The sequence below is a fragment of the Triticum dicoccoides genome, chromosome 7A, assembly GCF_002162155.2.
Source record: "Triticum dicoccoides isolate Atlit2015 ecotype Zavitan chromosome 7A, WEW_v2.0, whole genome shotgun sequence".
Taxonomy (NCBI): Eukaryota; Viridiplantae; Streptophyta; class Magnoliopsida; order Poales; family Poaceae; genus Triticum; species Triticum dicoccoides.
This window is the reverse complement of record NC_041392.1, coordinates 162,042,332-162,051,131: the sequence shown is the minus strand read 5'-3', so window position 1 is coordinate 162,051,131 and position 8,800 is coordinate 162,042,332.

Here is an 8,800-nt window from a genome sequence, read left to right as displayed (position 1 = left end):
CTGCGATGTCGCTCAGACGTCTGACTGTGGCATTTCTTTTAAAGCCCTTTATGTGATGTCGCTCAGACGTCCGACTGTGGCATTTCTTTTAAAGCCCTTTCTGCGATGTCGCTCAGACGTCCGACCGTGGCATTTCTTTTAAAAGCCCTTTATGTGGTGTCGCTTAGATGCCCGACTGTGGCATCATTTTCCTTATTTTTATTTGTTCACCTTTCGAGGCGTCGCTTCAGACACCCGATCGGTCCTTATTTATGTTCTGTGGAATTTCAGGCGGACTACCGCCGTTTTCCCTTTTTACTTACCCGTTATGCCAGTTTTAGTTATTGTGCATTAAGGAATTAATCATGTTGCATCCATGCATGCATTTGTTATATCTTACGTCCGAACTGTCTTGCGAGTACTTTCAAAGTACTCACTGGCTTGTTGATTTGGCCAGATGCTGACGAAGGCGATCTCATGGATGAAGAATTCGATAGCGAGCCCGACACTTAGAGGAGTCCCAGTCAGTCTTGTGCGACCCTGGATTTGGCCACTATTTTATATCCGCTTCCGCTACCAAATAAATTCATCGAGCCTCTCCTCGACGCTCGATGAGATGACAGACGTAGAGTCTTGTATTTCTCTCCCCGCTGTGTTTTTCCACCACCAGCCTATCCTTGAGTCAGTAGTATGTCTCCACACCACTGTGTTCTGTCCGCCATTATGTATGATTATTGGCGTGCTTGTAATAATTCGGTTGAGCAACCGTAGTTCGACCCTGTAATATATTTTATGCTACTGGCTTACTGTATCAAGAATTTGTCTGCCAGTGTGGAGGATTTCTCTCATACTGGACTTAAAAGATTGGCTTTTCAATAAATATTTTTATTGGAAAACCGGTCGTGACAAGCTTGGTACCAGAGCCAGGCTGACTGTAGGAAGCCACTAGGTGCGATCGCTAATTGGTTATTAGCCTGATAGAGCTAATTTATATTTTTGCAATGGTAGTCATTTTCTGTCAGTCAGCATAAATTTATTATCTGACCCTGCAGAATTTTGCCTACTTTTGTAGATGGCCGACGTCAGCTGCGAGTCTCAGACCTTCGCCAACGTACCCGATGGGTTCGTCAAGCTTCTTTCTTCCATCGTTCAGGTCGCGATGGGGCCATCCGTGCGCCCAGTCTTCACACTCTACCAGCACCGAGTCAACGACAGTCTGACCATGCACCAGGCCGCGGTGCAGTTCAGGGGAGGGCGTGGTGAGTTACGCCGCTTCCGGTTCGTGGGAAGATCCATGCCTACGGAGAGGCATGCTATGCAGATGGCAGCCCGCGAGGCGATAGCTCGTCTCAGGGATGTCCTTCCCGTGATGAAGACTCGTCGTTACCGTTATCTTCCGTGCCATGTGCCTTACACCTGTCACTACGCATACTCCTGCCCCAGAGGAGAACGAGACGAGGCTTTTGAGATGCTCATTGAGTATCTCCGGGCCCTGGAGGCAGCCTTCGACAACCTGGTGGACGACTTCGTAGCTACCCGCATGGACTCAGTCCATGGCTGTGCTGCCAACAGGAGGGAGCTCCTACCCATCGCTCCGCCACCGACTTTTGTCTCGTCATCAGCATCTTTTACGCCTACTCGTCGCCTGCCTTCTACCGAAGAATTTAACCAAGTCATTGCACCCACTCCAGCGCGCACTATACCAACCTTCGCGCCCACTCCTGTACGTGTTGCTCCGCCCCTGGCGACCACTCCGCCCGCTCTGCGCAACACTACACGTATGGAGCCCATTAGCGAGGAGGAGGTCGAGTCCCCAACCTCGCTACACCTCGCCCTCGGCAGGGCAAGGGAGGTCGTCAACATTTCTGCCTGAGTACGCTTAGCTGCCGTGTGTTGTACCGCTTTGTAAGATATGTGCATAGGCTGGGAGTAGTAGCCTGTTTGCGCATCATGTAGGCTCTGGAGAAGTGCACTAGCCTTAATAACATGTCAGGATTAGGTACGCATATCCTGAGTGATGTACTGTATAATTACCGCCCGCGTGTAAGATGTGTAATGAGCAGTCCTTCTCCGTGCGCAAGTCGTTTTATTTTTCTTAAGTAAGCGGAGTTATTTAATTCTATTTGCCAGCTTTATGCATTTTATGGATTTGTTTTTGCAACTCTTTCCGCTTTTCTTATGGGTTTTACAAAATATATCCCCAGAGTGAAAAATGTCTCGTCCTTGGACTCGCTCCATGCCAATTCCATCAGAGGAAAATTATGATGCACAACCCAGCAATGAGTTCACTCAGGGACAGTCAAGCCAACCGGGAAATGAATCGGCACTTTCACAAATGTGCCGCCTTTATGAACAGAGTCAGCAACAACATCGTGAAATAATGAACCAAGTCATCAACATGGGAAATCACCATGGACAGTATCAGCAACATTCCAAGCTATCTGAGCTACAGAAGACACGTCCTCAAACATTTTCTCACACTGACAAGCCTCTTGAAGCCGAGGACTGGCTTCGAGATATGGAGAGGAAATTAATTATTGCAAAGTGTTCAGATCTCGAGAAAGTACTATATGCTCCACACTATCTCACAGGAGCAGCCGCATCGTGGTGGGAGAATTTTCTGCACATGCATCCCAACGAAAATGACATAACCTGGGATGATTTCAAGGAAGGTTTCCGTGGTGCACATATTCCAAAGAGTATTATGAAAATCAAGAAGAGAGAATTTGATGACCTCAAACAAAGGAACATGACAGTGTCAGATTACAACAGTCAATTTACCCTATTATCCCGCTACGCCAATGAGGAGCGTATGACTGAAATCAAGAAGATGGAGAAATTCCTTGACGGTCTGGCGCCCGCACTTAAATGCCAACTGGTCGTGCACACTTTTCCTGATTTTAAAACGCTGGTGGACAAGGCCATTACTCTGGAAAATGAGAGACGCAGTCTGGAAGATATCCGCAAGCGAAAAAGGGACCAGACTAACCACACTCGCAATCACCGAAGCAAGATAGATTTTAAAAAGGGTGGGACACCCAAATTCTCATCCAATGTCTCACGCCCAATCAAGAATTTTCATGCAAGGGACAAGGAATTCACCTATCGCCCCGGCGTTACTTGTTACGCTTGTGGAGAAGAAGGGCACTATGCCAAACAGTGCCCCAAGCCAAGGAATTCAACCCCAAAGCCGAACAACGACAGCAATAATTCAGCGCCCAAATGAAAATATTTCAATCCCAACAATAACCACATGAAGGGTCATCTGAACCACGTAACCAAAGAGGAGGCACAAAATGCTTCGGATATCGTACTCGGTACGTTTCCTGTCAACACAATACCTGCAATGGTTTTGTTTGATTCTGGAGCTGCTCACTCTTTCATCTCGAAAAGTTTTGCTTTGCAAAATAATTTTTCGATGCTTCCTTTGGAGAAATCCATAATAATCAAGTCCCCCGGGATTCAGCAAGTTTCTCAGAATTACTGTCAGAATGTGGTCATTGAGTTTGAAGGATTGGAGTTTTACGCAAATCTTATTGTATTGGAAAATAAAGGACTGGATGTCATCCTAGGGATGGATTGGCTAACCACCAATAAAGGTTTTATAGACTGTTTCAACAGGACCGTGATTCTCACACACCACCAAGGGAAGATAATAAGAGTATCAGCCAAGGAAGGAAAAAGACCCCGGCAACCGAGATTAAATAAGGTGGACGTTTCTGAGCTAAACAAGGTTCCAGTAGTGTGTGAAATTCCAGATGTATTCCCTGAAGAGCTGCCAGGCATGCCACCAAATCGAGAAATAGAATTCCGCATTGAGCTAGCACCAGGAACCACCCCCATATACAAGAAACCATACAGAATGGCACCATCCGAGTTGATCGAATTGAAGAAGCAGATAAAGGAATTACTGGATAAAGGGTACATTCGGGCCAGCTCCTCACCTTGGGGATCACCAATTTTATTTGCCAAGAAGAAGGATGGAACGCTGAGATTGTGTATCGACTATCGAGCACTTAACATGGTCACAGTCAAAAACAAATACCCGATGCCAAGGATAAATGATTTGTTTGATCAACTTGCTCAGGCCAAGGTATTCTCAAAGATTGACTTAAGGTCAGGATACCATCAATTGAAGGTACGAACGGAAGATATCCCCAAAACAGCCTTCACCTCCAGATATGGACTGTACGAGTTCACAGTGATGCCATTTGGATTAACTAACGCCCCGGCATATTTTGTTCACCTCATGAACAAAGTATTTATGAAGTTTATGGACAAATTCGTCGTAGTATTCATCGACGATATTCTGGTATACTCCAAAACACCAGAAGAGCACGCAGAACATCTCAGGATTGTACTAGGAGAGCTAAGGAAACACCAATTGTATGCCAAGTTCAGCAAGTGCGAATTTTGGCTAAGACAAGTAGGTTTTCTAGGCCACGTGCTGACTCAAGACGGTATAGCAGTGGACCCAGAGAAAGTCAAGGCCGTACTTGACTGGAAGTCACCAGCCAGCATAACAGACATACGAAGTTTCTTGGGAATGGCAGGGTATTACCGCAGATTTATTGAAGGATTTTCCACCATATCCAAGCCTATGACACAGTTACTCAAGAAAGATAAGAAGTTTGAATGGACAGAAGCCTGCGAGAAAAGCTTCCAAGAGCTAAAGCGGAAATTAACAATAGCACCAGTATTAATTGTACCCGATATACACAAGAATTTTGAAGTATTTTGTGACGCATCCAGAAAGGGTCTCGGATGCGTGTTGATGCAAGAAGGCAAGGTTGTCGCCTACGCTTCAAGGCAACTTCGCAAACACGAGGAAAATTATCCCACTCATGATTTAGAAATGGCAGCAGTTATTCATGCACTCAAGGAATGGAGGCATTTTCTACTTGGGAATCGATGTGAGATATATACGGATCACAAAAGCCTCAAATACATTTTTACGCAGCCAGAACTAAATTTACGGCAACGCCGCTGGTTAGAATTGGTAAAGGATTATGATGTTGGTATCCATTACCATCCAGGGAAAGCAAACATAGTGGCCGATGCCCTGAGTCGGAACCCCAGCTCCGACAGGAACTGTCTGCACAGCTTGAGGCCCGAATTCCATCGAGAATTTGTCAAGCTCAACTTGATAATGGTAGCAGAAGGCACCATATCAAACTTGGAAATACAACCACACCTTGTGGAGAAAATTAAAGAGGCTCAGTCCGGTCACCCCAGCATTGAAGGAATTAAAAGGAAGTTGAGTATGGGCAAGGCCTTGGAATTCGTCATAGACAATGAAGGAATATTATGGTACGGAGAAAGGCTATGCGTGCCAAACATAGAAGACCTTAAACAGCAAGTTTTAACTGAAGCACACACCACACCATATTCGATCCACCCTGGAGGAACCAAAATGTATAAGGATATTCAGGAAAGATTTTGGTGGCACGGTATGAAGAGGGACATAGCCGCTTTCATTGCATGCTGCGACTCATGTCAACGCATAAAAGCTGAACATCAGAGACCAGCCGGACTACTGCAACCTAACAAAATACCTGAGTGGAAATGGGATGAAATAGGGATGGATTTTATTGTCGGATTACCTCGGTCACGACACGGGAATGATGCCATATGGGTCATCACTGACAGGTTGACCAAAGTAGCACACTTTATTCCAGTAAAGACAACCTACACCACTCAGAGGCTTGCCAGGATTTATCTTTCCCGCATAGTCTGTCTGCACGGTGTCCTGAAGACTATAATTTCCTACAGAGGCACTCAGTTCGTCTCAAGATTTTGGGAGCAATTACAACAGGCTCTGGGAACCCAACTAGCCTTCAGTACCGCATACCATCCTCAGACTGATGGACAAACAGAACATGTAAACAAGGTTTTAGAAGACATGCTGAGAGCATGTGTCCTCACCTATGGAACCAGTTGGGAGGACAGCCTGCCATATGCTGAGTTCGCATACAACAACAGTTACCAAGCCAGCCTGCAAATGGCTCCTTTCGAAGCCCTATACGGAAGGAGATGTCGTACCCCGTTAAATTGGTCAGAGACCGGAGACAGCCGCATCTTCGGACCAGATATGCTCAGAGAAGCCGAGGAAAAAGTCAAGCTAATCAGGGACCGACTTAAGACCACTCAAAGTCGACAAAAAAGTTATTATGATCAGAAACATCGTAGGGTCAGCTTCGAACCCGGTGAATTCGTATACTTGAGAGTATCCCCGATGAGAGGATTGCAACGGTTTAAGATTAAAGGAAAATTAGCACCAAGATTCATTGGACCATTTTGCATAGTGGCACGAAGAGGCACTGTATCCTACCAGCTAGACTTACCCGAAGACTTGTCCGACATTCACGACGTGTTCCACGTCTCTCAATTAAGGAAGTGCGTAAGCAACCCAGAGAAACAAGTATCTCATGAGAACATTGACATACAGCCAGACCTCACTTATCGAGAATGTCCCATAAGAATATTAGAGGAGTCTGAAAGGAGGACCCGACAGAAAACCATCAAGTTTTTCAAACTCCATTGGAGCAATCACACCGACAGTGAAGCAACCTGGGAAAGCGAGGACTTTCTTCGGACAGAGCATCCACACTTATTTAAGGATCAGCTGAAATCTCGGGGACGAGAATTTTCCTAAGGGGGTAGGTGTTGTGACACTCCAAAAATTTTTGCTTTGGTTTTCAGCAAAAACCTTGTGGTTTTTGAAAAGAGGCCATTTAAAATTTTCCAGAAAACCTTCCTCTTAAGAAACTTTCTTTTCTTTGGCAAGGTTTTTATTCTGGCTTCAAACTTTGGTGTTTGACCTTTTGAAACTTCTTCTCTGTTGGTTCTCTCTCAAAATTATTTTTGGGAGTTTAATCTTTTTCTTTTAAAAAGAAACTCCATGAAATTTGGGATTTTCATATCTTGGAACCACCATGACTTGGCATTCTTGCCCATGTGGTAAAACCCCTCCAAAACCTCCCCTACAACTTGTGATCAACCTAAATTCTCTGTCCCAACTAATCCAAACTGGTTTTGGATTTTTATTCCAATTATTTTTCCCTCAATTCAATTCTGAAAATTATTTGGAGCCTGAGAGATTTTCAAAGCAAGTGCCCTATTGCATTTGAGTTTTGACCTCAAACCAATTCTCCTGGATTGTCCTTTGAACCCACAACCCAGAACCATCTTGATCCACTCCTCCTCTTTTCAAATTTTTCAAAATTCAGTCTCTGCAAGTTTGGACCAGATTTGCCAAATTTGGTGAAATTCATATCTACACTCCTCCAAAAATTCCACCAAAATTCAGGCAGCCTATTTGAGCAAGGAGAAGCCACTCCACCAAAAATCAGCTCAAGGAAAAATCACCAGAGGCCAATTTCATTCGGTCGAACACCTGGTGGGCACTATTACTGTTCATAGTTCAGAAAATTCAGTTTTCAGTGTCATCTTCAGTCCGTCAGTTTCAGTCACGCGGCCATAGTGACCTTGGCACGTTCCTCGCCGCCTCTTCCTCTTGTCCGAAGCTGCACACGCGTGCGTGGAGCCTTCCTGGCGTCGGTAGCGCGCTGGCTCGCCCTCGCCGGCGTCTTCTGCGGCGTCGGGACCTCCCGTGGCGGCCGACAGGAGGCACACCACGGCAGAACGCCGTTCCGCGCCGCCCATCGCTCCCTGGCTCTCCGCGTGGCCTCATGCACGCCAGCGCACGCCCGTAGCACAGCCATCGTGGCCGGCAAGCACGGAACGCGCTCTCCGCCGCCGACGGGCCCGCACCATCACCGTTCCGTCGAGCTCGCCCTTAACACCCAAACCCCGGCCAGTTCAACACCAAAACGGACCCGTTGGACCTCCGTGATGATGCTCGACCCCCTAACCACCCCGACCGAGCACTGCGCCACCGTAATCACTCGCCGGTGATCCTCGTTCACGGCAACCGCCTCGGACCGCCTATATAAAGGGGTCCCGAGCTCACTCTCGTGCACGCAGCACCTCCACTACTCACCAACACCCCGCCAGGCCACTAGGGGGACCTCGAGGAGGTCTCCTCCCCCAGCTCCGGCCGCCTCGCCCCGCCTCGGCCTCCAGCTCGATTCACTTCGGTGAGGCCACCTCCGGCGCCCAAACCTCGTCCGTAGCCCTCTCTTGCACCCAGTAGTCTAACCCCCACCTCAATTTAATCTTTGCAGCCCTCTCCGACGAGCTCCATCCACGCCCGAATCACCGTCCGCCGGAGTTGAGACCACCGTCGACGTGCTGCTCACCGGCGACCAACACCACCACCCACCGTTGCGGAAGGACACGGTGAGCACATTGGTAACCTCTGATCCCCATGCCTCGCCGTGGATCGCCGCCGGCGACCACAGCAGTTCTCGGGCGCCGACGAGCCTCGTCCCTCCCATTTGAAATTTAAACATGACAAGTGGGACCCGCTGTCAGCCTCTCTGTCCTTTCTAAACGAAGCGTTATCTGAAAACGCCTTCTGCCAAATACGTTTTCTCTTCGGGCTGGCGTAATCGCTACCGAAGCGTTTTCTGCTTTTATAAACTAGCCCCTGGAAATCTTCTGTTTCATTACAGATAAGTCCCTGGACAAAAACCCTTATAACTTTTAATCAGAAAAGTATTTTTGATTGATTCTTTTTCTGTTCTCTTTAAAATTTTGTCTAGTTTTTTATCAGATTTATTTGAAAAATATTTGGTTTACCTTCTGTGCTCTCCTTGGTATTTACGTTAGCGCATATATCTTCTTTAAACGTAGATACCGAAGGAGGTGACGGAGCCGCGAACTTCACCGAGCTAGGCTCCGACTACTCTGAACCAGG